Source organism: Triticum urartu, chromosome 6A (assembly GCF_056163025.1).
Source record: "Triticum urartu cultivar PI428250 chromosome 6A, HENAU_Tu73, whole genome shotgun sequence".
Taxonomy (NCBI): domain Eukaryota; kingdom Viridiplantae; phylum Streptophyta; class Magnoliopsida; order Poales; family Poaceae; genus Triticum; species Triticum urartu.
The window spans coordinates 95,750,751-95,776,251 of record NC_141878.1 but is presented as its reverse complement, the minus strand read 5'-3'; the positions used below and the strand labels follow the sequence as shown (position 1 = coordinate 95,776,251).

The window sequence follows — 25,501 nt, the reverse complement described above, 5'->3', positions numbered from 1 at the left end:
TTGAAATTTGAGCTTGATCCGACAATTCGAACTCCTGGAGGAGTCGGATGAGTGCATCAACTTTTTAATATGTTTTTTTGCAGAAATAATTCTGGCGGGAGTTCATCTTCTTTCATGAACGGGTTATTGGATGACCTCTAATTGAGGAATTTTCTTGTAGGGTATTGAGCCTTTTCCGAGGTGCTCTTCATCGTCACCCCAATATCGATGTCAGATCAGACCTCAAAGCCACTGATGTCTACAACACAACTTTATTCATGTAGACTCTGGTGGGCCTCCAAGCGCAGAGTTTTGTAGGACAACACTAAAATTTCCTCAGGTGGATGACCTAAAGTTTATCAATCCGTGGAAGGTGTAGGATGCAGATGGTCTTTAACAAACAACCGTGGAACCAAATATAAGAAATCTCTTGTGTCCCTAGCACACCCAATGCAATGGTAAATAGTATAGCTTCACTAGCTAGTTCGGCGAAGAAACGGTGATACAAGTGCGGTATGGATAATAGATATAGTTTTTTGTAATCTGAATAAATAAAGACAGTAAGCAACAAAAGTGTGTAAAAACGACGTCTCGATGCTTATAAACAAGGTTCAGGGTTCATACTTTTGCTAGTGTGATCTATCAACAATACTTACTAATTGAATCATATAATAATCCCTCAACATGCGATAAAGAATCACTCCAAAGTTCCTATCAGGAAAGTATGATGAAAACGTGTGACGCCCCCGATTTGACCGTACACTAATCATACACGCAAACGTGTACGATCAAGATCAAGGACTCACGGGAAGATATCACAACACAACTCTACAAATAAAATAAGTCATACAAGCATCATATTACAATCCAGGGGCCTCGAAGAATCGAATACAAGAGCTCGATCATAGACGAGTCAGAGGAAGCAACAATATCTGAGTACAGACATAAGTTAAGCAAGTTTATCTTAAGAAGGCTAGCACAAACTGGGATACAGATCGAAATAGGCGCAGGCCTCCTGCCTGGGATCCTCCTAAACTACTCCTGGTCGCCGTCAGCGGGCTGCACGTAGTAGTAGGCACCTCCGGTGTAGTAGGAGTCGTCGTCAACGGTAGCGTCTGGCTCCTGGACTCCAGCATCTGGTTGCGACAACCAGAAAGAAAGGAAAAGGGGGAACAAAGCAACCGTGAGTACTCATCCAAAGTACTCGCAAGCAAGGGGCTACACTACATATGCATGGGTATATGTGTAAAGGGCCATATCAGTGGACTGAACTGCAGAATGCCAGAATAAGAGGGGGATAACTAATCCTGTCGAAGACTACGCTTCTGGCAGCCTCCGTCTTGCAACTTGTAGAAGAGAGTAGACTGAAGTCCTCCAAGTAGCATCGCATAGCATAAACCTACCCGACAATCCTCTCCTCGTTGCCCTGTTAGAGAGCGATTACCGGGTTATATCTGGCACTTGGAAGGGTGTGTTTTATTAAGTATCCAGTTCTAGTTGTCATAAGGTCAAGGTACAACTCCAAGTCGTCCTGTTATCGAAGATCACGGCTATTCGAATAGATTAACTTCCCTGCAGGGGTGCACCACATTTCCCAACACGCTCGATCCCATTTGGCCGGACACACTTTTCTGGGTCATGCCGGCCTCGGAAGATCAACACGTTGCAGCCCGACCTAGGCACAACAGGGAGGTCAGCACGGCGGTCTAAATCCTATGGCGCAGGGGTCTGGGCCCATCGCCCATTGCACACCTGCACGTTGCGAGGGCGGTCGGAAGCAGAACTAGCCCCCTTAATACAAGAGCAGGCTTACGTTCCAATCCGGCGCGCGCCGCTCAGTCGCTGACGTCACGAAGGCTTCGGCTGTTACCACGACGTCGAGTGCCCATAACTTTCCCCGCGTAGATGGTTAGTGCGTACAGGCCAGTAGCCAGACTCAGATCAAATACCAAGATCTCGTTAAGCGTGTTATCTTGAAGTAACCGCGAACACCGACCAGGGCCAGGCCCACCTCTCTCCTAGGTGGTCTCAACCTGCCATGTCGCTTCGCCACAGAGTAACAGTCGGGGGCCGTCGGGAACTCAGGCCCACCACTACCTAGACGGAGCCACCTGCCCCTTCAGCCCCCATCTCCGAACAGTATCACAGATAATGTAACAGTGTAAAGTATATAGTATATGCCCGTGATCACCTCCTGAAGTGATCACGGCCCAGTAGTATAGCATGGCAGACGGACAAGAGTGTAGGGCCACTGATGGAACACTAGCATCCTATACTAAGCAGTAGGATAGCAGGTAAAGGTAACAACAGTAGTAGCAAGGACAGGCTATGCAGCAGTATAGGATTAACTGAAAGCAGTAACATGCTACACTAATCTAATGCAAGCAGTATAAAGAAGAAATAGGCGATATCTGGTGATCAAGGGGGGGGCTTGCCTGGTTGCTCTGGCAAGAGAGAGGGGTCGTCAACTCCGTAGTCGTACTGGGTAGCAGCGGCGTCGGTCTCGGTGTCTAGCGAGAGAAGAGGGGGAAGAAACAATAAATACAATGCTAACAGATGCATAGCGATGCATGACATGACAAGTATCGGTGCTAGGGGTGCCCTAACGCGGTATGAGGTGATATCGGTGAAGGGGGGAAACATCCGGGAAAGTATCCCCGGTGTTTCGCGTTTTCGGGCAGAGGAGCCGGAGGGGGAAAGTTGCGAGTTTGATAGGTTAGGGCTGCGTGGCGGACGAACGGGCTGCGTATCCGGGTTCGTCTCGTCGTTCTGAGCAACTTTCCTGTACAAAGTTTTTCATCTGAGCTACGATTTATTTTATATTAATTTTTAAAGTTTTAAATCATTTTCTAAATTTATTATTAATTCGAATTAAAAGGGGAAATTGCTATGTGCACCCAGCAGAGTGCACACAGCGGGGCCACCGAAGGGTGACAATGGGTCTAGGGGTCCCTGTTGACTCAGTCAACAATGCAGTCTACAGTCAACTGCTTGACAATTGACTGGTCAAAAATGTAGATGGGCCCAGGTGTCATTCACACATATCTTGCATTTTCTTTTTAAGTGGATATTTAGAGGAGGGGTCCACCTGTCATTTACACTATGCCTAACCGCCGATTAGACTAACTAGTAGGAGTACTAATTAGCTAACGGAGAGCCGGCCGGCCACCACACACATAGAATACACACACGCACACACAGTGCTAGGGATTAATTCTATTTTGTGTTGAGAAAAGATAGCATTTTGTGATTTTCATAGGAATTAATCCATGCATCAAATTGATTTGGTCCAATGGAAACATTTGAGCTTTGACAAGTGTTCTACCTAGTCAAATTATTTTTACTCCTGTTAATCGTGGTTTTGCCACAGTTTAGAGGCTGTCCAAAGGGTTAGTCCGTGTAAAATTTGAAAAGCTAGCTAGTAGCTACACTAATTAGCAGCAGCAGTAGATTCAGAAGAGCAGCGGCGGCATGCACACGAGTTGGGCGCGGGGCACGGCGCTGCACGGCGTGACGCTGGGCTGGTGAGCGACGCGGGGCGAGGGGCGAGGCAGGCCGCGGTTGCAGGGCGGCTGGGCGCAGGTAGACGGACGCAGGGCCGGGCGCAGGCTGATGGACCCAGGGCCGGGCACGGCCGGCGCGCGTGCACAGGCGGCAGCAGCAGGTCGCAGCAGCACGGCGAGCGGGTGCGAGTGGAGCGCAGCACGGTAGCAGCGACAACAGCACAGCGCGGCTACGGCGGGCGCGACTGGGCGCGGGGCAAGTGCGGCAACGGTGTCGTCGGACGGAGGCAGGCACAGGGTATGCGTCGGGGTGCCGGGTGCGGGAGGGCCGTAAGCGGCGTGCGGGGACGGATACAGGGGCCGCGGGGCGCATGCGGCGCGGCCAGCGCGGGGTCGGGGAGCTGCGGGCACATGACCAGGGGCATGGGGAGCACGGCAGAGCCGTGGCGAACGCGAGCTGCGGTGGCTCCGGGCGCGGGGTGATAACGGCCTACGGCGGCGTCTCGAGGCGGGGAGAAGGAGAGAGAGGGAGTGGCGCTAATCGAGCAGGCACAAGGAGGCCCGTCGAGTGGTTTAGGAGCAGCAGAGGTGGCCGGCATCGTCGTGGTTCGCCGGCGTCCCGAGGAGGAAGAAGTTTCGATCCAGCACTGCAACGGTGAGGAGCTCCAACGGGTGGCACCGGTCAATGTAGAGGATGACGGCGAAGCGGGCGGATGCGGTCCTAGGCGTCGGGGCGCATGGTGGCCGCGGTAGGGCGAGATGACCGGCGACGCGGGCGCACCGCAAGGTGGATCCGGACGCGGGGGAGAGGAGAGTGTGGGGGCAGGGGGAATGGATAAGGGGGAGCACGAGGGCAAGTGGGAGGGGACGAGGGGAGCCTGAGGCGTCGGGGGATCTTATCCCCTCGCCCACGACGCCGGCGAGCTGGTCGGGTGGCGACCGCGACCGGGCGGTCGGTCGAACAGTGAGAAGACGACCGCGAGGGGGGGGTGGGTTGGGTGGGACGTTGGGCCGGCTGGGTGGGCTTGGCCCAGGGGAAGGGTTTTTCTTTTATTTTAACTGTTTTGTTGTTTTTCTTTTTACAGTTCTAGTTTTATTTTATTTTTGAGTAGCAATTAGCACTATAAAAAACAGGAACAACACCTAATTTGGTTTTACTAATTATACCACTGCCACATTTAGTTTGAGGTTCAAATAAAATAGTTTAGTATTTTTATAATTTAAAAGCATTTAATAATTGTTTTTAGCCACTGTTATATTCGTAAAAGAGCATTTAAATACTTTTACAAAAATGTTGGGTCAGCACCATAATTGGTTATGGAATATTTGCCACACATTGAACATTTCATTATGCGTGTTTGAGAAATTTGAATTTTGGACTTTAATTTGAATTGAATTTGAATTATGCTTTGGATCAAATGAGGATTAGCAACAATAGTGTGATGACATGGCACCATCAACAGGGGATTACTGTAGCTTAATTATCCGGGCGTCACAATTCTCCTCCACTAAAAGAAATCTCGTCCCGAGATTTAAGAGGTAGTGAAAGGGGGAAAGGTTTTGGTTACGAATAATCTAACGGATCTTCTTGGTCCGGGTTGCCCTTCTCGGAGAGGTTGATCCATTACGTTGATGTCTTCCTTCCTCTGCTTCAGGTCATCATGATGAAGTTGTCGTCCTTCCTTCAGGATCTTCACCGTACTTACGAAAGGGTAAGAAGGGAAAACTCTATATGGATGGATTCTATCAAGATCGAGCATCAGACGGTTAACTCAGGGAAGAAGCATAAGTGTCTCTCGATTTGAAAGTTAAGAAGATCTCGAGAGCAAAGTAAGAAGGTACCATGAGAAGTTTCAAACGGATAGGAAATCGTTCGATGCCTAATCAGAAGGTGAAAGGGTGTCAAGGCAACGAGAATATGTATGGCGCCTCATACCTGAATAGATCACTAGACAGGTGGTCCGTGAATTACATACAAAGTCAAACGCGAGGAACAACCTCGGGAACAGGTGGTGTATAGGAGAGTCAGGTTTCGATCCTGTGAAACTGTGGGTTATGGGCCCACCATGTGGGATAAAAGTAGGAGGAGTGGTGACATCTTGCATGGTCATGATAGCAAGGCATGTCAGCGGGTAGCCTATCAGTTATATATCAGCAACAACGTCGGTACCAAGGACGAGGGACGAAGAGAACCTTTTTCCTGCTCGTTGAAACGAGGCGGACCAATAGGCAAAGTTCTCGTCCATCGGTGGTTACCGGAATGTCATCAACAATAGTAACAGGGTCTTACTGACAGAGTTGTACACCGAGGTGTTTGCACAAGCAGGGAATTATTACTGCTTATATCATATAGATCATAGAAAGCGTTTAAACAAACCAATGGAAAGGAAAAAGTGTCTATCAGATTTAATCAGAACAATGGAAAGAAAATGTGTTTAAACACATAATTCAGGGGTATATCCTTCCCAAGGGCAAGCAGAGCATGATATCCATGACAGGATTTAACGTAGAAAACCATTTAGGTTATGGGAGAGGAATTTTCATGGCATTATCCATACAATGGTGTTTGAATAATTGATTACGAAAATTTAGCATTGTGCTTCAAATGTTTTTATTGAAGATCGGAGTACCACAGACATGCTTCAAGATAGCATTGACATGGTTAACAAGTGAGGGTCAGACTTTATAAACACCAAGGATCCATTTGTAAAAACTTGTAGAATAAGTCTTACAATTTCCTCATGGAAGAATGGATAACCTTGCTGAAAAGGAAACTATAACAATAGGTCCTTCGGCCAGGTGTGCTAGGCATGACATCATCTTACCGGGTCATATAAAGAGCAATGTTATAACTCTTGGAAATATGTTCCAACCATCATATCTGACCGAGATTCGGATCTGATTGGTGTCAGGATACCTCAGACTCATGATGCCTGAGAAGGAAGGGGTGCAACACAATTTGACGGGATGGCGTTGCAAGATTCTCGGGAAATGAAATATGGAAGCAAGTTCTGAATCATAATTTCATCATTAACCCAAGTAGAGGATGATGACGTGGCTGATGAACTTAGCGACAATTCATCGAGATTGCCAAAAAGGTGTATTTCCACAAATTTGTGAACAAAGAGATAACATTTGCCAGCTCAAATGATACAATGATGTTTGCTCGAGGAAAACATACACAATTAGACATTGGTTGAAAAGGTGCACCCAAAATATGGGCCTAGGTAGCATGATCAATGCTTAGAATGGTGACTCGATAACCAGTGGTCTAAGAATGAAATGTCGACCATTAACTCCAAAGCAATAGGGTCGCTAGAAGTTTTGAATTCGCACATCCAAGTTCAATTGTCGGTTTTTCGGTTGGAATCAACACGGGGACCAAGAAGGAATGGTGATGGTGAGAAGTATTACTTGTATCAAGAATTCTCAAGAGGTGGTAAAATTTCCATGACATTCTTGACATAAAAGGTGGTAATACTCCAAGGTAAAGAAGAACAACACTTGGTAGCAAGGAACTCAAGGTATAACACAAAACACGAACAAGTTTGTGTTGGAGGGAAGGCAATAAAGTGGCCGATGATAACACAACTCATCGAGGGCAAGGATGGTATTTCTCTTCATGAATCCGGCTGATATCCTGGAAGAGCTCATAAGGTTGATGATGATCACAACACATTTGTCGAGAGATTTCATGAGGATGTAATCAATCAGCGACGACATCAAGTCAAAGAAATGATGAAGCAAGAGGTTATTGGAACCACAGTTACGACACAAACTCGAACTCAAGCTTGTTGTTTAAGGTGAAAGGGTATGACGAGGAAAATCGACGTAAGCTTAGCTATCGTCGCAAATTGGTGCTCCGAGAATGAGGACCAGGTAGCACAGTTAGAATCATCACGACAATGATATAGCCAAACAGGCTAGGAATGGCGTGATCGAGTACAAACTCGTACTTATAGAAGCTTACTGAAGAGTTGTTGAACCATAGTGCGGACTCGGTTCAGTTATAGGTGTCTTTGAGTGTTTAATAACTCAGAGCCCGTGAAAAATTGGAATCAGTGGGAATGTAGCACTTGATGAAGAACTCATAAGAGGTTATGCAGTTCCATGATAATCTTGAGATACCGGGGGGGGGGGGGTAATACTCGACGACAAATCAAAGTAGAGGTTGGACTAGGGTAATGCTCTGCAGAAGACAGATACTCTAACTTGTCCGAGAAATGGAATCAAAAAGAAAATATGGTCGGAACCACGGTTGCAAAAGACCAAACATAGATACAGGACGAACTTATAACAAGGGCAATAATATCATTTACAAGAAGCTTCGATGATAAGTTTCACATCGGGTCCATGGGCATGAACGCAAAGGCTCAAGGTCGACTCCCACTTCTTCCATGCATAACCTTTCATTTTACTTCTCGCTTTTGATGAAGCTGTAGTGTAGAAATTTTATCTAGCAAAATACCAGAAGAGTATGAATCGTGAAAACTTTCGAGTTCACACATATTAAGGAAGGCATAGGTTCAAGCCATCGGGGCTTCTTAGAACATATACCACGAACTTCAGGAGTAAATAACACAAACTCGATAGTAGAGCATGTTCAAAAGCAGATGATTCAATTTACCAAAGGCATTATATACCCATGGAAAGGCTCTCAAGGTTATTCAATATGAAGGACACTGTCGGATAAAATCCAACAAAGGAACCGATGTTTCACAAGGGATCTGATGTGAGCATCAATACTCAACCAGAGGAAGAAGAATGCTCGGGCATCATATTATAGAACATCTGAATAATTCGATGCTTAGATAACAAAGGAATTATGATTTCCAAAACAAAGCATCAGAAGCAAACGCTCTGATCAAGGATGGATAAGTTGGATAGACTAGAGGCACAATTGACGACAAATAGTTTGGTCGAGAACCAGATCATGTTCAAAAAAATGATGTCTGAGCCGGAAAGATAATTTAGAAGGGTTGATAGATGATTGTGTGCATTCGCACACATGTTGAATCAATAGGATCAAAATGACGGTGTCAAAAGATACTAACGAATATTGCCAGATATATGGGAAGCATCCATAATGCAAGTAGAAAAGTATTTGCAGAGCAATAAAGCTGCTAAAGATTTTCGGAGGATTGAATAATATTTCAAAGACTTTTGTGAAACACCGGAACAACTGGGGATGAGCGAATACTCGAAAAGTGCGAGAAATTACTCTTAGGGGTATTCAGGTGGCAAAGAACTGCAAGGCAGTAGGCACAAAATATTCTCGGGGTATCTTGTAATAACAAGATCGACTGGGAATAAAAGTAAGCACGACATGTGTAAGTATTTATCCATAGGGATATTTCGGTGGAAGGGAATTGCAAAAGCAACGGGCACAAGGTCTCGAGAGAATATCGGAGAGTATCTTCGAAATCTTCTGGTGCAGCCGGCGATCATCTGGACTGAAGGGGCTCTCCGGGAGAAAGTATTTTCGAGAACCTAAAGTTAGATTTTAGTAAACATCGTTTAACCCGAATAGAAGAGAGTTCAGAATCCTGGAGTAAAGGTCGAGGAGTAAAAGATCCTAGTACCACCCGATGGCGACGTGGGCCCGTAGGACACACAGCCATGTTAGTAAAAGTTTTGCAATGTCTAGACTTGACTTCGGCCAAGGAGTGTGGAAGGGGGATTCCTACAGGCAGTCGGCTCTGATACCAACTTGTGACGCCCCCGATTTGACCATACACTAATCATACAGGCAAACGTGTACGATCAAGATCAGGGACTCGCGGGAAGATATCACAACACAACTCTACAAATAAAATAAGTCATACAAGCATCATATTACAAGCCAAGGGCCTCGAAGGATCGAATACAAGAGCTCGATCATAGACAAGTCAGTGGAAGCAACAATATCTAAGTACAGACATAAGTTAAGCAAGTTTGCCTTAAGACGACTAGCACAAACTGGGATACAGATCGAAAGAGGCGCAGGCCTCCTGCCTGGGATCCTCCTAAACTACTCCTGGTCACCGTCAGCGGGCTGCATGTAGTAGTAGGCACCTCCGGTGTAGTAGGAGTCGTCGTCAACGGTGGCGTCTGGCTCCTGGACTCCAGCATCTGGTTGCGACAACTAGAAAGAAAGGAAAGGGGGAAAAGGGGGAAGAAAGCAACCGTGAGTACTCATCCGAAGTACTCGCAAGCAAGGGGCTACACTACATATGCATGGGTATATGTGTAAAGGGCCATATCAGTGGACTGAACTGCAGAATGCCAGAATAAGAGGGGGATAACTAATCCTGTCGAAGACTGGCAGCCTCCGTCTTGCAGCATGTAGAAGAGAGTAGAATGAAGTCCTCCAAGTAGCATCGCATAGCATAAACCTACCCGGCAATCCTCTCCTCGTTGCCCTGTTAGAGAGCGATTACCGGGTTATATCTGGCACTTGGAAGGGTGTGTTTTATTAAGTATCCAGTTCTAGTTGTCATAAGATCAAGGTACAACTCCAAGTCGTCCTGTTACCTAAGATCACGGCTATTCGAATAGATTAACTTCCCTGCAGGGGTGCGCCACATTTCCCAACACGCTCGATCCCATTTGGCCGGACACACTTTTCTGGGTCATGCCCGGCCTCGGAAGATCAACACGTCGCAGCCTGTGACGCCCGGATAATTAGGCTACAGTAATCCCACGTTAACGATGCCACGTCACTCCGATTACTGTTGATAATCTCGCGTTAGTTCAAAATCATTTCAAATTCAAATTAAAAATCAGGCAAACAACATCGGTTTTCAAAAATTAAAACTATAATGTTCAGAGTGAGCCAAATAATACATAAGTAATTATGGCATTGGAACTACACTTTTATAAAATGTTCAAATACTCTAAAAACGATTTAAACAGTAGCAAAAACAATTATTTAAATGCTTTTAAAATGATAAACTATTACAAACTAAAATATTTAGTTGCCAAGTTAATTGTGGCAGTGGTATAATTCCTATTACCAAATTAGGGATCATTTTTGTACTTTACAAAACTAAAATACAATGATGAACGAATTAAAATAGAAAAGGATAATAACTAACAAAAAAAGAAAATACAAAACAAAAAAACTAACAAAAAAAAAGAGAAGCAGACCCCCCCCACTGGGCCAGCCGGCCCGGCTATTAGCCAGGCCAGGCCCAACCGGCCGCCCCCTCACCCCCCTGGCCTATGGGCCACAGCCCCACACCCCAGAAACCCTAACCCCCCACTCCTCCCCCCCTCCCCACGACCCCACGTCCCTCTTCCCTTCCCCGATCCAGATCGGGATCGGGGGAACGAACCCCCCCCCGCCCGACGCCGCCACCCGTCGCCTCCACCTTGCCCTCGTCCGCCGCCACGCCGCCCCACGCCGCCTGGATCGCCCCCGCCGCTCGACGACGACGCCGGAGCCGTCCCTTGCCGCAGTCGCTCGTCTCCCCGTCGCGCGGCCGTCCTCGTCCTCCTCCCCGAATGGCCTCCACGAGCCCGCGTCGCCGACTCGCCGGAATGCCACCTCCACATCGCCGTCGTCCCCATCTTCCCCCACGAGCCTCGCTGCCCCGTGCCCTACTCCCCGCCGTGAGCAAGCCCCTCCCTCTCCTCTCTCCCTCCCGCGTCGACCGCGCCACCACGCCCCGCGCGCCCCGCTCCGCTTCACTCCGGCGGCCCGCGCTCACCGTGGCCTCGCGCGCGCCCCGGCCCCTGCTGCTGCACTGCTGCTGCTCCGCGCGGCACCCGCCCGTGCAGCGCCCAGCCGTCGCCCTTGCTCCCCGTGGCAAACCCCGTCGCCGCACGGCCCCCTCCGTCTCCGCGCCGTTCCGGCCGCCTGCCGGTGCCGTGGCCGCCGGCGCCCCGTGGCGCTGGGCTGCACCCGTTACGGCTACGTCCAGGTGACCCGACGCCCACACGCCCGCTAAGGCCCCTTCGGGCCACTGACCAGAGGGGCCCAGCCCACAAAACGTTTTAAAAGAAAATGAAAATGAAAATAAAATAAAATGAATTAATTAATTTAATAATTAATTAAATTAATTAATTAGTGAATTAATTAAGTTAATTAATTCTATTTAATTAACCTAATTAATTAGTTAGTTTAATTAAACAGTAACTGGATTAGCTAAACCCTAACTAACCTAAACAGAGGATGACAGGTGGGCCCCGCTGGACCCATGGGCCAGGTTTGACCTTGGTCAGCTGGGTTTGACCTGCTGACGTCATGGTGATGTCATGCTGACATCACCTTTCACTGTTCTGGATAATGTTCAATTTAAATAATTAAATAAATTTCGAAAATGCCTAAAACTGTGATAAATCATAGAAAATAAAACGTAACTCGGATGAAAAGGTTTTATACATGAAAGTTGCTCAGAACGACGAGACGAATCCGGATACGCAGCCCGTTCGTCCACCACGCATCCCTAGCATAGCGAACACGCAACTTTCCCCCTCCGGCTCCTCTGCCCGAAAACGCGAAACACCGGGGATACTTTCCCGGATGTTATCCCCCTTCACCGGTATCACCTACTACCACGTTAGGGCACCTCTAACGCTGTTACTTGACATGTCATGCATCACTATGCATATGCTTGCTTAAAAATTTATTGTTTCTCCCCCTCTTTCTCGATAGACACCGAGACCGACGCCGCTGCTACCCAGTACGACTACGGAGTTGACGACCCCTCTCTCTTGCCAGAGCAACAAGGCAAGCCCCCCCTTTGATCACCAGATATCGCCTATTCTTCTCTATACTGCTTGCATTAGAGTAGTGTAGCATGTTACTGCTTTTCGTTAATCCTATCCTGATGCATAGCCTGTCCTTGCTACTACTGTTGTTACCATTACCTGCTATCCTACTGCTTAGTATAGGATGCTAGTGTTCCATCAGTGGCCCTACACCCTTGTCCGTCTGCCATGCTATACTACTGGGCCGTGATCACTTCGGGAGGTGATCACGGGCATATACTATATACTCTACATTGATACATTACCTGTGATACTGTTCGGACATGGGGGCTGAAGAGGCAGGTGGCTCCATCCCGGTAGAGGTGGGCCTGGGTTCCCGACGGCCCCCGTTTGTTACTTTGAGGCGGAGCGACAGGGCAGGTTCAGACCACCTAGGAGAGAGGTGGGCCTGGCCCTGGTCGGCGTTCGCGGATACTTAACACGCTTAACGAGATCTGGGTTTTTGATCTGAGTCTGGCCATTTGGTCTATACGCACTAACCATCTACGTGGGAGTAGTTATGGGTATCCCGGCGTCGTGGTATCAGCCGAAGCCTTCGTGACGTCAGCGACGGAGCGGCGCGCGCCGGATTGGACTGGAACGCCACTAGGCTAGGTCTGCTTCCGGCCGCCCACGCAACGTGCAGGTGTGCTAAGGGCGATGGGCCCAGACCCCTGGGCGCTTAGGTTTAGACCGGCGTGCTGACCTCTCTGTTGGTCTAGGTGGGGCTGTGACGTGTTGATCTTCCGAGGCCGGGCATGACCCAAGAAAGTGTGTCCGGCCAAATGGGATCGAGCGTGTTGGGGTATGTGGTGCACCCCTGCAGGGAAGTTAATCTATTCGAATAGCCGTGATCTTCGGTAACAGGACGACTTGGAGTTGTACCTTGACCTTATGACAACTAGAACTGGATACTTAATAAAACACACCCTTCCAAGTGCCAGATACAACCGGTGATCGCTCTCTCACAGGGTGACGAGGGGAGGATCATCGGTTAGGATTAAGCTATACGATGCCACTTGGAGGTCTTCAGTCTACTCTCTTCTATATGCTGCAAGACGGAGGCTGCAAGAAGCGTAGTCTTCGATAAGACTAGATATCCCCCTCTTATTCTGGCTTTCTGCAGTTCAGTCCATTGATATGGCCCTTTACACATATATCCATGCATATGTAGTGTAGTTCCTTGCTTGCGAGTACTTTGGATGAGTACTCACGGTTGCTTTCTCCTTCTTTTTCCTCTATCCCTTCTACCTGGTTGTCGCAACCAGATGTTGGAGACCAGGATCCAGACGCCACCGTCGTCGACGACTCCTACTACACCGGAGGAGCCTACTACTATGTGCTGCCCGCTGAGGACGACTAGGAGTAGTTTAGGAGGATCCCAGGCAGGAGGCCTGCGCCTCTTTCGATCTGTATCCCAGTTTGTGCTAGCCTTCTTAAGGCAAACTTGTTTAACTTATGTCTGTACTCAGATATTGTTGCTTCCGCTGACTCGTCTATGATCGAGCTCTTGTATTCGAGCCCTCGAGGCCCCTGGCTTGTAATATGATGCTTGTATGACTTATTTTATTTGTAGAGTTGTGTTGTGATATCTTCCCGTGAGTCCCTGATCTTGATCGTACACGTTTGCGTGTATGATTAGTGTACGATTAAATCGGGGGTGTCACACAGCCCTACCTAGGCACAACAAAGAGGTCAGCACGGCGGTCTAAATCCTATGGCGCAGGGGTCAGGGCCCATCGCCCATTGCACACCTGCACGTTGCGAGGGCGGCCGGAAGCAGAACTAGCCCCCTTAATACAAGAGCAGGCTTACGTTCCAATCCGGCGCGCGCCGCTCAGTCGCTGACGTCACGAAGGCTTCGGCTGATACCACGACGTCGAGTGCCCATAAATGTCCCCGCGTAGATGGTTAGTGCGTATAGGCCAGTAGCCAGACTCAGATCAAATACCAAGATCTCGTTAAGCGTGTTATCTTGAAGTAAGCGCGAATGCCGACCAGGGCCAGGCCCACCTCTCTCCTAGGTGGTCTCAACCTGCCCTGTCGCTTCGCCACAAAGTAACAGTCGGGGGCCGTCGGGAACTCAGGCCCACCACTACCTGGATGGAGCCACCTGCCCCTTCAGCCCCCGTCTCCGAACAGTATCACAGATAATGTAATAGTGTAAAGTATATAGTATATGCCCGTGATCACCTCCTGAAGTGATCACGGCCTAGTAGTATAGCATGGCAGACGGACAAGAGTGTAGGGCCACTGATGGAACACTAGCATCCTATACTAAGCAGTAGGATAGCAGGTAAAGGTAACAACAGTAGTAGCAAGGACAGGCTATGCAGCAGTATAGGATTAACTGAAAGCAGTAACATGCTACACTAATCTAATGCAAGCAGTATAAAGAAGAAATAGGCGATATCTGGTGATCAAGGGAGGGGGGCTTGCCTGGTTGCTCTGGCAAGAGAGAGGGGTCGTCAACTCCGTAGTCGTACTGGGTAGCAGCGGCGTCGGTCTCGGTGTCTAGCGAGAGAAGAGGGGGAAGAAACAATAAATACAATGCTAACAGATGCATAGCGATGCATGACATGACAAGTATCGGTGCTAGGGGTGCCCTAACGCGATATGAGGTGATACCGGTGAAGGGGGGAAACATCCGGGAAAGTATCCCCGGTGTTTCGCGTTTTCGGGCAGAGGAGCCGGAGGGGGAAAGTTGCGAGTTCGATAGGTTAGGGCTGCGTGGCGGACGAACGGGCTGCGTATCCGGGTTCGTCTCGTCGTTCTGAGCAACTTTCCTGTACAAAGTTTTTCATCTGAGCTACGGTTTATTTTATATTAATTTTTAAAGTTTTAAATCATTTTCTAAATTTATTATTAATTCGAATTAAAAGGGGAAATTGCTATGTGCACCCAGCAGAGTGCACACAGCGGGGCCACCGAAGGCTGGCAGTGGGTCCAGGGGTCCCTGTTGACTCAGTCAACAGTCAACTGCTTGACTATTGACCGGTGAAAAATGTAGATGGGCCCAGGTGTCATTCACACATATCTTGCATTTTCTTTTTAAGTGGATATTTAGAGGAGGGGTCCACCTGTCATTTACACTATGCCTAACTGCCGATTAGACTAACTAGTAGGAGTACTAATTAGCTAACGGAGAGCCGGCCAGCCACCACACACACAGAATACACACACGCACACATAGTGCTAGGGATTAATGCTATTTTCTGTTGAGAAAAGACAGCATTTTGTGATTTTCGTAGGAATTAATCCATGCATCAAATTGATTTGGTCCAATGGAAACATTTGAGCTTTGATAAGTGTTCTACCTAGTCAAATTATTTTTACTCCTGTTAATCGTGGTTTTGTCGCAGTTTAGAGGCTGTCCAAAGGGTTAGTCCGTGTAAAATTTGAAAAGCTAGCTAGTAGCTAGACTAATTAGCAGCAGCAGTAGATTCAGAAGAGCAGCGGCGGCATGCACACGAGTTGGGCGCGGGGCGCGGCGCTGCACGGTGTGACGCTGGGCTGGTGAGCGACGCGGGGCGAGGAGCGAGGCAGGCCGCGGTTGCAGGGCGGCTGGGCGTAGGCAGACGGATGCAGGGCCGGGCGCGGCCGGCGCGCGTGCACAGGCGGCAGCAGCAGGTTGCAGCAGCACGGTGAGCGGGTGCGAGTGGAGCGCAACACGGTAGCAGCGACAACAGCACAACGCGGCTACAGCGGGCGCGACTGGGCGCGGGGCAAGTGCGGCAATGGTGTCGTCGGACGGAGGCAGGCACAGGGTATGCGCCGGGGTGCCGGGTGCGGGAGGGCCATAGGCGGCGCGCGGTGACGGATACAGGGGCCGCGGGGCACATGCGGCGCGGCCAGCGCGGGGTCGGGGAGCTGCAGGCACATGACCAGGGGCATGGGGAGCACGGCAGAGACGTGGCGAACGCGAGCTGCGGTGGCTCCGGGCGCGGGGTGATAACGGCCTACGGCGGCGTCTCAAGGCGGGGAGAAGGAGAGAGAGGGAGTGGCGCTCACCGAGCAGGCACAAGGAGGCCCGTCGAGTGGTTTAGGAGCAGCAGAGGTGGCCGGCGTTGTCGTGGTTCGCCGGCGTCCCAAGGAGGAAGAAGTTTCGATCCAGCACTGCAACGGTGAGGAGCTCCAACGGGTGGCACCGGTCAATGTGGAGGATGACGGCGAAGCGGGCGGATGCGGTCCTAGGCGTCGGGGCGCATGGTGGCCGCGGTAGGGCGAGATGACCGGCGACGCGGGCGCACCGCAAGGTGGATCCGGACGCGGGGGAGAGGAGAGTGTGGGGGCAGGGGGAATGGATAAGGGGAAGCGCGAGGGCAAGTGGGAGGGGACGAGGGGAGCCTGAGGCGTCGGGGGATCTTATCCCCTCGCCCACGACGCCGGCGAGTTGGTCGGGTGGCGACCGCGACCGGGCGGTCGGTCGAACAGTGAGAAGACGACCGCGAGGGGGGAGTGGGTTGGGTGGGACGTTGGGCCGGCTGGGTGGGCTTGGCCCAGACGAAGGATTTTTCTTTTAGTTTAACTGTTTTGTTGTTTTTCTTTTTACAGTTCTAGTTTTATTTTATTTTTGAGTAGCAATTAGCACTATAAAAAACAGGAACAACACCTAATTTGGTTTTACTAATTATACCACTGCCACATTTAGTTTGAGGTTCAAATAAAATAGTTTAGTATTTTTATAATTTAAAAGCATTTAATAATTGTTTTTAGCCACTGTTATATTCGTAAAAGAGCATTTAAATACTTTTACAAAAATGTTGGGTCAGCACCATAATTGGTTATGGAATATTTGCCACACATTGAACATTTCATTATGCATGTTTGAGAAATTTGAATTTTGGACTTTAATTTGAATTGAATTTGAATTATGCTTTGGATCAAATGAGGATTAGCAACAATAGTGTGATGACATGGTACCATCAACAGGGGATTACTGTAGCTTAATTATCCGGGCGTCACAATTCTCCTCCACTAAAAGAAATCTCGTCCCGAGATTTAAGAGGTAGTGAAAGGGGGAAAGGTTTTGGTTACGAAAAATCTAACGGATCTTCTCGGTCCAGGTTGCCCTTCTCGGAGAGGTTGATCCATTATGTTGATGTCTTCCTTCCTCTGCTTCAGGTCATCATGATGAAGTTGTCGTCCTTCCTTCAGGATCTTCACCGTACTTACGAAAGGGTAAGAAGGGAAAACTCTATATGGATGGATTCTATCAAGATCGAGCATCAGACGGTTAACTCAGGGAAGAAGCATAAGTGTCTCTCGATTTGAAAGTTAAGAAGATCTCGAGAGCAAAGTAAGAAGGTACCATGAGAAGTTTCAAACGGATAGGAAATCGTTCGATGCCTAATCAGAAGGTGAAAGGGTGTCAAGGCAACGAGAATATGTATGGCGCCTCATACCTGAATAGATCACTAGACAGGTGGTCCGTGAATTACATAAGAAGTCAAACGCGAGGAACAACCTCGGGAACAGGTGATGTACAGTAGAGTCAGGTTTCGATCCTGTGAAACTGTGGGTTATGGGCCCACCATGTGGGATAAAAGTAGGAGGAGTGGTGACATCTTGCATGGTCATGATAGCAAGGCATGTCAGCGGGTAGCCTGTCAGTTATGTGTCAGCAACAACGTCGGTACCAAGGACAAGGGACGAAGAGAACCTTTTTCCTGCTCGTTGAAACGAGGCGGACCAATAGGCAAAGTTCTCGTCCATTGGTGGTTACCGGAATGTCATCAACAATAGTAACAGGGTCTTACTGACAGAGTTGTACACCGAGGTGTTTGCACAAGCAGGGAATTATTACTGCTTATATCATATAGATCATAGAAAGCGTTTAAACAAACTAATGGAAAGGAAAAAGTGTCTAACAGATTTAATCAGAACAATGGAAAGAAAAATGTGTTTAAACACATAATTCAGGGGTATATCCTTCCCAAGGGCAAGCAGAGCATGATATCCATGACAGGATTTAACGTAGAAAACCATTTAGGTTATGGGAGAGGAATTTTCATGGCATTATCCATACAACGTGTTTGAATAATTGATTACGAAAATTTAGCATTGTGCTTCAAATGTTTTTATTGAAGATCGGAGTACCACGGACATGCTTCGAGATAGCATTGACATGGTTAACAAGTGAGGGTCAGACTTTATAAACACCAAGGATCCATTTGTAAAAACTTGTAGAATAAGTCTTACAATTTCCTCATGGAAGAATGGATAACCTTGCTGAAAAGGAAACTATAACAATAGGTCCTTCGGCCAGGTGTGCTAGGCATGACATCATCTTACTGGGTCATATAAAGAGCAATGTTATAACTCTTGGAAATATGTTCCAACCATCATATCTGACCGAGATTCGGATCTGATTGGTGTCAGGATACCTCAGACTCATGATGCCTGAGAAGGAAGGGGTGCAACACAATTTGACGGGATGGCGTTGCAAGATTCTTGGGAAATGAAATATGGAAGCAAGTTCTGAATCATAATTTCATCATTAACCCAAGTAGAGGATGATGACGTGGCTGATGAACTTAGCGACAATTCATCGAGATTGCCAAAAAGGTGTATTTCCACAAATTTGTGAACAAAGAGATAACATTTGCCAGCTCAAATGATACAATGATGTTTGCTCGAGGAAAACATACACAATTAGACATTGGTTGAAAAGGTGCACCCAAAATATGGGCCTAGGTAGCATGATCAATGCTTAGAATGGTGACTCGATAACCAGTGGTCTAAGAATGAAATGTCGACCATTAACTCCAAAGCAATAGGGTCGCTAGAAGTTTTGAATTCGCACATCCAAGTTCAATTGTCGGTTTTTCGGTTGGAATCAACACGGGGACCAAGAAGGAATGGTGATGGTGAGAAGTATTACTTGTATCAAGAATTCTCAAGAGGTGGTAAAATTCCCATGACATTCTTGACATAAAAGGTGGTAATACTCCAAGGTAAAGAAGAACAACACTGGGTAGCAAGGAACTCAAGGTATAACACAAAACACGAACAAGTTTGTGTTGGAGGGAAGGCAATAAAGTGGCCGATGATAACACAACTCATCGAGGGCAAGGATGGTATTTCTCTTCATGAATCCGGCTGATATCCTGGAAGAGCTCATAAGGTTGATGATGATCACAACACATTTGTCGAGAGATTTCATGAGGATGTAATCAATCAGCGACGACATCAAGTCAAAGAAATGATGAAGCAAGAGGTTATTGGAACCACAGTTACGACACAAACTCGAACTCAAGCTTGTTGTTTAAGGTGAAAGGGTATGACGAGGAAAATCGACGTAAGCTTAGCTATCGTCGCAAATTGGTGCTCCGAGAATAAGGACCAGGTAGCACAGTTAGAATCATCACGACAATGATATAGCCAAACAGGCTAGGAATGGCGTGATCGAGTACAAACTCGTACTTATAGAAGCTTACTGAAGAGTTGTTGAACCATAGTGCGGACTCGGTTCAGTTATAGGTGTCTTTGAGTGTTTAATAACTCAGAGCCCATGAAAAATTGGAATCAGTGGGAATGTAGCACTTGATGAAGAACTCATAAGAGGTTATGCAGTTCCATGATAATCTTGAGATACCGGGGGGGGGGGGTAATACTCGACGACAAATCAAAGTAGAGGTTGGACTAGGGTAATGCTCTGCAGAAGACAAATACTCTAACTTGTCCGAGAAATGGAATCAAAAAGAAAATATGGTCGGAACCACGGTTGCAAAAGACCAAACATAGATACAGGACGAACTTATAACAAGGGCAATAATATCATTTACAAGAAGCTTCGATGATAAGTTTCACATCGGGTCCATGGGCATGAACGCAAAGGCTCAAGGTCGACTCCCACTTCTTCCATGCATAACCTTTCATTTTACTTCTCGCTTTTGATGAAGTTGTAGTGTAGAAATTTTATCTAGCAAAATACCAGAAGAGTATGAATCGTGAAAACTTTCAAGTTCACACATATTAAGGAAGGCATAGGTTCAAGCCATCGGGGCTTCTTAGAACATATACCACGAACTTCAGGAGTAAATAACACAAACTCGATAGTAGAGCATGTTCAAAAGCAGATGATTCAATTTACCAAAGGCATTATATACCCATGGAAAGGCTCTCAAGGTTATTCAATATGAAGGACACTGTCGGATAAAATCCAACAAAGGAACCGATGGTCCACAAGGGATCTGATGTGAGCATCGGTACTCAACCAGAGGAAGAAGAATGCTCGGGCATCATATTATAGAACATCTGAATAATTCGATGCTTAGATAACAAAGGAATTATGATTTCCAAAACAAAGCATCAGAAGCAAACGCTCTGATCAAGGATGGATAAGTTGGATAGACCAGAGGCACAATTGACGACAAATAGTTTGGTCGAGAACCAGATCATGTTCAAAAAAATGATGTCTGAGCCGGAAAGATAATTTAGAAGGGTTGATAGATGATTGTGTGCATTCGCACACATGTTGAATCAATAGGATCAAAATGACGGTGTCAAAAGATACTAACGAATATTGCCAGATATATGGGAAGCATCCATAATGCAAGTAGAAAAGTATTTGCAGAGCAATAAAGCTGCTAAAGATTTTCGGAGGATTGAATAGTATTTCAAAGACTTTTGTGAAACACCGGAACAACTGGGGATGAGCGGATACTCGAAAAGTGCGAGAAATTACTCTTAGGGGTATTCAGGTGGCAAAGAACTGCAAGGCAGTAGGCACAAAATATTCTCGGGGTATCTTGTATTAACAAGATCGACTGGGAATAAAATTAAGCACGACATGTGTAAGTATTTATCCATAGGGATATTTCGGTGGAAGGGAATTGCAAAAGCAACGGGCACAAGGTCTCGAGAGAATATCGGAGAGTATCTTCGAAATCTTCTGGTGCAGCCGGTGATCATCTGGACTGAAGGGGCTCTCCGGGAGAAAGTATTTTCGAGAACCTAAAGTTAGATTTTAGTAAACATCGTTTAACCCGAATAGAGGAGAGTTCAGAATCCCGGAGTAAAGGTCGAGGAGTAAAAGATCCTAGTACCACCCGATGGCGACGTGGGCCCGTAGGACACACAGCCATGTTAGTAAAAGTTTTGTAATGTCTAGACTTGACTTCGGCCAAGGAGTGTGGAAGGGGGATTCCTACAGGCAGTCGGCTCTGATACCAACTTGTGACGCCCCCGATTTGACCGTACACTAATCATACAGGCAAACGTGTACGATCAAGATCAGGGACTCGCGGGAAGATATCACAACACAACTCTACAAATAAAATAAGTCATACAAGCATCATATTACAATCCAGGGGCCTCGAAGGATCGAATACAAGAGCTCGATCATAGACAAGTCAGCGGAAGCAACAATATCTGAGTACAGACATAAGTTAAGCAAGTTTGCCTTAAGACGGCTAGCACAAACTGGGATACAGATCGAAAGAGGCGCAGGCCTCCTGCCTGGGATCCTCCTAAACTACTCCTGGTCACCGTCAGCGGGCTGCATGTAGTAGTAGGCACCTCCGGTGTAGTAGGAGTCGTCGTCAACGGTGGCGTCTGGCTCCTAGACTCCAGCATCTGGTTGCGACAACTAGAAAGAAAGGAAAGGGGGAAAAGGGGGAAGAAAGCAACCATGAGTACTCATCCAAAGTACTCGCAAGCAAGGGGCTACACTACATATGCATGGTATATGTGTAAAGGGCCATATCAGTGGACTGAACTGCAGAATGCCAGAATAAGAGGGGGATAACTAATCCTGTCGAAGACTACACTTCTGGCAGCCTCCGTCTTGCAGCATGTAGAAGAGAGTAGAATGAAGTCCTCCAAGTAGCATCGCATAGCATAAACCTACCCGGCAATCCTCTCCTCGTTGCCCTGTTAGAGAGCGATTACCGGGTTATATCTGGCACTTGGAAGGGTGTGTTTTATTAAGTATCCAGTTCTAGTTGTCATAAGGTCAAGGTACAACTCCAAGTCGTCCTGTTACCTAAGATCACGGCTATTCGAATAGATTAACTTCCCTGCAGGGGTGCACCACATTTCCCAACACGCTCGATCCCATTTGGCCGGACACACTTTTCTGGGTCATGCCCGGCCTCGGAAGATCAACACGTCGCAGCCCTACCTAGGCACAACAGAGAGGTCAGCACGGCGGTCTAAATCCTATGGCGCAGGGGTCAGGGCCCATCGCCCATTGCACACCTGCACGTTGCGAGGGCGGCCGGAAGCAGAACTAGCCCCCTTAATACAAGAGCAGACTTACGTTTCAATCTGGCGTGCGTCGCTCAGTCGCTGACGTCACGAAGGCTTCGGCTGATACCACGACGTCGAGTGCCCATAAATGTCCCCGCGTAGATGGTTTGTGTGTATAGGCCAGTAGCCAGACTCAGATCAAATACCAAGATCTCGTTAAGCATGTTATCTTGAAGTAACCGCGAACGCCGACCAGGGCCAGGCCCACCTCTCTCCTAGGTGGTCTCAACCTGCCATGTCGCTTCGCCACAAAGTAACAGTCGGGGGCCGTCGGGAACTCAGGTCCACCACTACCTGGATGGAGCCACCTGCCCCTTCAGCCCCCGTCTCCGAACAGTATCACAGGTAATGTAACAGTGTAAAGTATATAGTATATGCCCGTGATCACCTCCTGAAGTGATCACGGCCCAGTAGTATAGCATGGCAGACGGACAAGAGTGTAGGGCCACTGATGGAACAGTAGCATCCTATACTAAGCAGTAGGATAGCAGGTAAAGGTAACAATAGTAGTAGCAAGGACAGGCTATGCAGCAGTATAGGATTAACTGAAAGCAGTAACATGCTACACTAATCTAATGCAAGCAGTATAAAGAAGAAATAGGCGATATCTGGTGATCAAGGGAGGGGGGCTTGCCTGGTTGCTCTGGCAAGAGAGAGGGGTCGTCAACTCCGTAGTCGTACTGGGTAGCAGCGGCGTCGGTCTCAGTGTCTAGCGAGAGAAGAGGGGGAAGAAACAATAAATACAATGCTAACAGATGCATAGCGATGCATGACATGACAAGTATCGGTGCTGGAGGTGCCCTAACGCGGTATGAGGTGATACCGGTGAAGGGGGAAAACATCCAGGAAAGTATCCCCGGTGTTTCGCGTTTTCGGGCAGAGGAGCCGGAGGAGGAAAGTTGCGAGTTCGATAGGTTAGGGCTGCGTGGCGGACGAACGGGCTGCGTATTCGGGTTCGTCTCGTCGTTCTGAGCAACTTTCATGTACTAAGTTTTTTATCTGAGCTACGGTTTATTTTATATTAATTTTTAAAGTTTTAAATCATTTTCTAAATTTATTATTAATTCGAATTAAAAGGGGAAATTGCTATGTGCACCCAGCAGAGTGCACACAGCGGGGCCACCGAAGGCTGACAGTGGGTCCAGGGGTCCCTGTTGACTCGGTCAACAGTGCGGTCTAGAGTCAACTGCTTGACTATTGACTGGTCAAAAATGTAGATGGGCCCAGGTGTCATTCACACATATCTTGCATTTTCTTTTTAAGTGGATAATTAGAGGAGGGGTCCACCTGTCATTTACACTATGCCTAACCGCCGATTAGACTAACTAGTAGGAGTACTAATTAGCTAACGGAGAGCCGGCCGGCCACCACACACATAGAATACACACACGCACACACAGTGCTAGGGATTAATGCTATTTTCTGTTGATTCAGAAGAGCAGCGGCGGCATGCACACGAGTTGGGCGCGGCGCTGCACGGCGTGACGCTGGGCTGGTGAGCGACGCGGGTCGAGGGGCGAGGCAGGCCACGGTTGCAGGGCGGCTGGGCGTAGGCAGACGGACGCAGGGCCGGGCGCGGCCGGCGCGTGTGCACAGGCGGCAGCAGCAGGTTGCAGCAGCACGGCGAGCGGGTGCGAGTGGAGCGCAGCACGATAGCAGCGACAACAACACATCGCGGCTACGGCGGGCGCGACTGGGCGCGGGGCAAGTGCGGCAATGGTGTCGTCGGACGGAGGCAGGCACAGGGTATGCGCCGGGGTGCCGGGTGCGGGAGGGCCGTAGGCGGCGCACGGTGACGGATACAGGGGCTGCGGGGTGCATGCGGCGCGGCCAGCGCGGGGTCGGGGAGCTGCGGGCACATGACCAGGGGCATGGGGAGCACGGCAGAGCCGTGGCGAACGCGAGCTGCAGTGGCTCCGGGCGCGGGGTGATAACGGCCTACGGCGGCATCTCGAGGCGGGGAGAAGGAGAGAGAGGGAGTGGCGCTCACCGAGCAGGCACAAGGAGGCCCGTCGAGTGGTTTAGGAGCAGCAGAGGTGGTCGGCGTCGTCGTGGTTCGCCGGCGTCCCGAGGAGGAAGAAATTTCGATCCAGCACTGCAACGGTGAGGAGCTCCAACGGGTGGCACCGGTCAATGTAGAGGATGACGGTGAAGCGGGCGGATGCGGTCCTAGGCGTCGGGGCGCATGGTGGCCGCGGTAGGGCGAGATGACCGGCGACGCGGGCGCACCGCAAGGTGGATCCGGACACGGGGGAGAGGAGAGTGTGGGGGCAGGGGGAATGGATAAGGGGGAGCGCGAGGGCAAGTGGGAGGGGACGAGGGGATCCCGAGGCGTCGGGGGATCTTATCCCCTCGCCCACGACGCCGGCGAGTTGGTCGGGTGGCGACCGCGACCGGGCGGTCGGTCGAACAGTGAGAAGACGACCACGAGGGGGGGGGGTTGGGTGGGACATTGGGCCGGCTGGGTGGGCTTGGCCCAGGGGAAGGGTTTTTCTTTTATTTTAACTGTTTTGTTGTTTTTCTTTTTACAGTTCTAGTTTTATTTTATTTTTGAGTAGCAATTAGCACTATAAAAAACAGGAACAACACCTAATTTGGTTTTACTAATTATACCACTGCCACATTTAGTTTGAGGTTCAAATAAAATAGTTTAGTATTTTTATAATTTAAAAGCATTTAATAATTGTTTTTAGCCACTGTTATATTCGTAAAAGAGCATTTAAATACTTTTACAAAAATGTTGGGTCAGCACCATAATTGGTTATGGAATATTTGCCACACATTGAACATTTCATTATGCATGTTTGAGAAATTTGAATTTTGGACTTTAATTTGAATTGAATTTGAATTATGCTTTGGATCAAATGAGGATTAGCAACAATAGTGTGATGACATGGCACCATCAACAGGGGATTACTGTAGCTTAATTATCCGGGTGTCACGAAACGTGTATCAACCTTTATGCCTAGATTACCCCAATGTCGCCACGGTAATCCGTAAGTTGATTACCAAAACATATGTCAAGTGATCTC

At 48.3% G+C, this 25,501-nt stretch overlaps 2 long non-coding RNA genes across 4 annotated transcripts; both read right to left on the bottom strand.

The window, feature by feature from the left end:
* Window positions 1-792: 792 nt before the first annotated feature.
* LOC147964194 (uncharacterized) lies at window positions 793-2,494 on the bottom strand. The gene is made up of 2 exons (XR_015609022.1): window positions 2,415-2,494; window positions 793-1,115 (listed from the first exon to the last, which is right to left on the bottom strand). It is a non-coding gene; the product is annotated as an uncharacterized LOC147964194 (long non-coding RNA).
* A 6,776-nt stretch (window positions 2,495-9,270) lies between these two features.
* On the bottom strand, window positions 9,271-16,557 carry LOC147964193 (uncharacterized). Of its 3 annotated transcripts, none has more exons than XR_015607442.1 (3): window positions 16,227-16,557; window positions 14,655-14,729; window positions 9,271-9,606 (listed from the first exon to the last, which is right to left on the bottom strand). It is a non-coding gene; the product is annotated as an uncharacterized LOC147964193 (long non-coding RNA). The 3 variants fall into 3 exon arrangements; XR_015607443.1 differs by having other exon boundaries at window positions 9,271-9,593; XR_015607444.1 differs by lacking the exon at window positions 9,271-9,606 and adding an exon at window positions 9,613-10,192.
* Window positions 16,558-25,501: the final 8,944 nt, after the last annotated feature.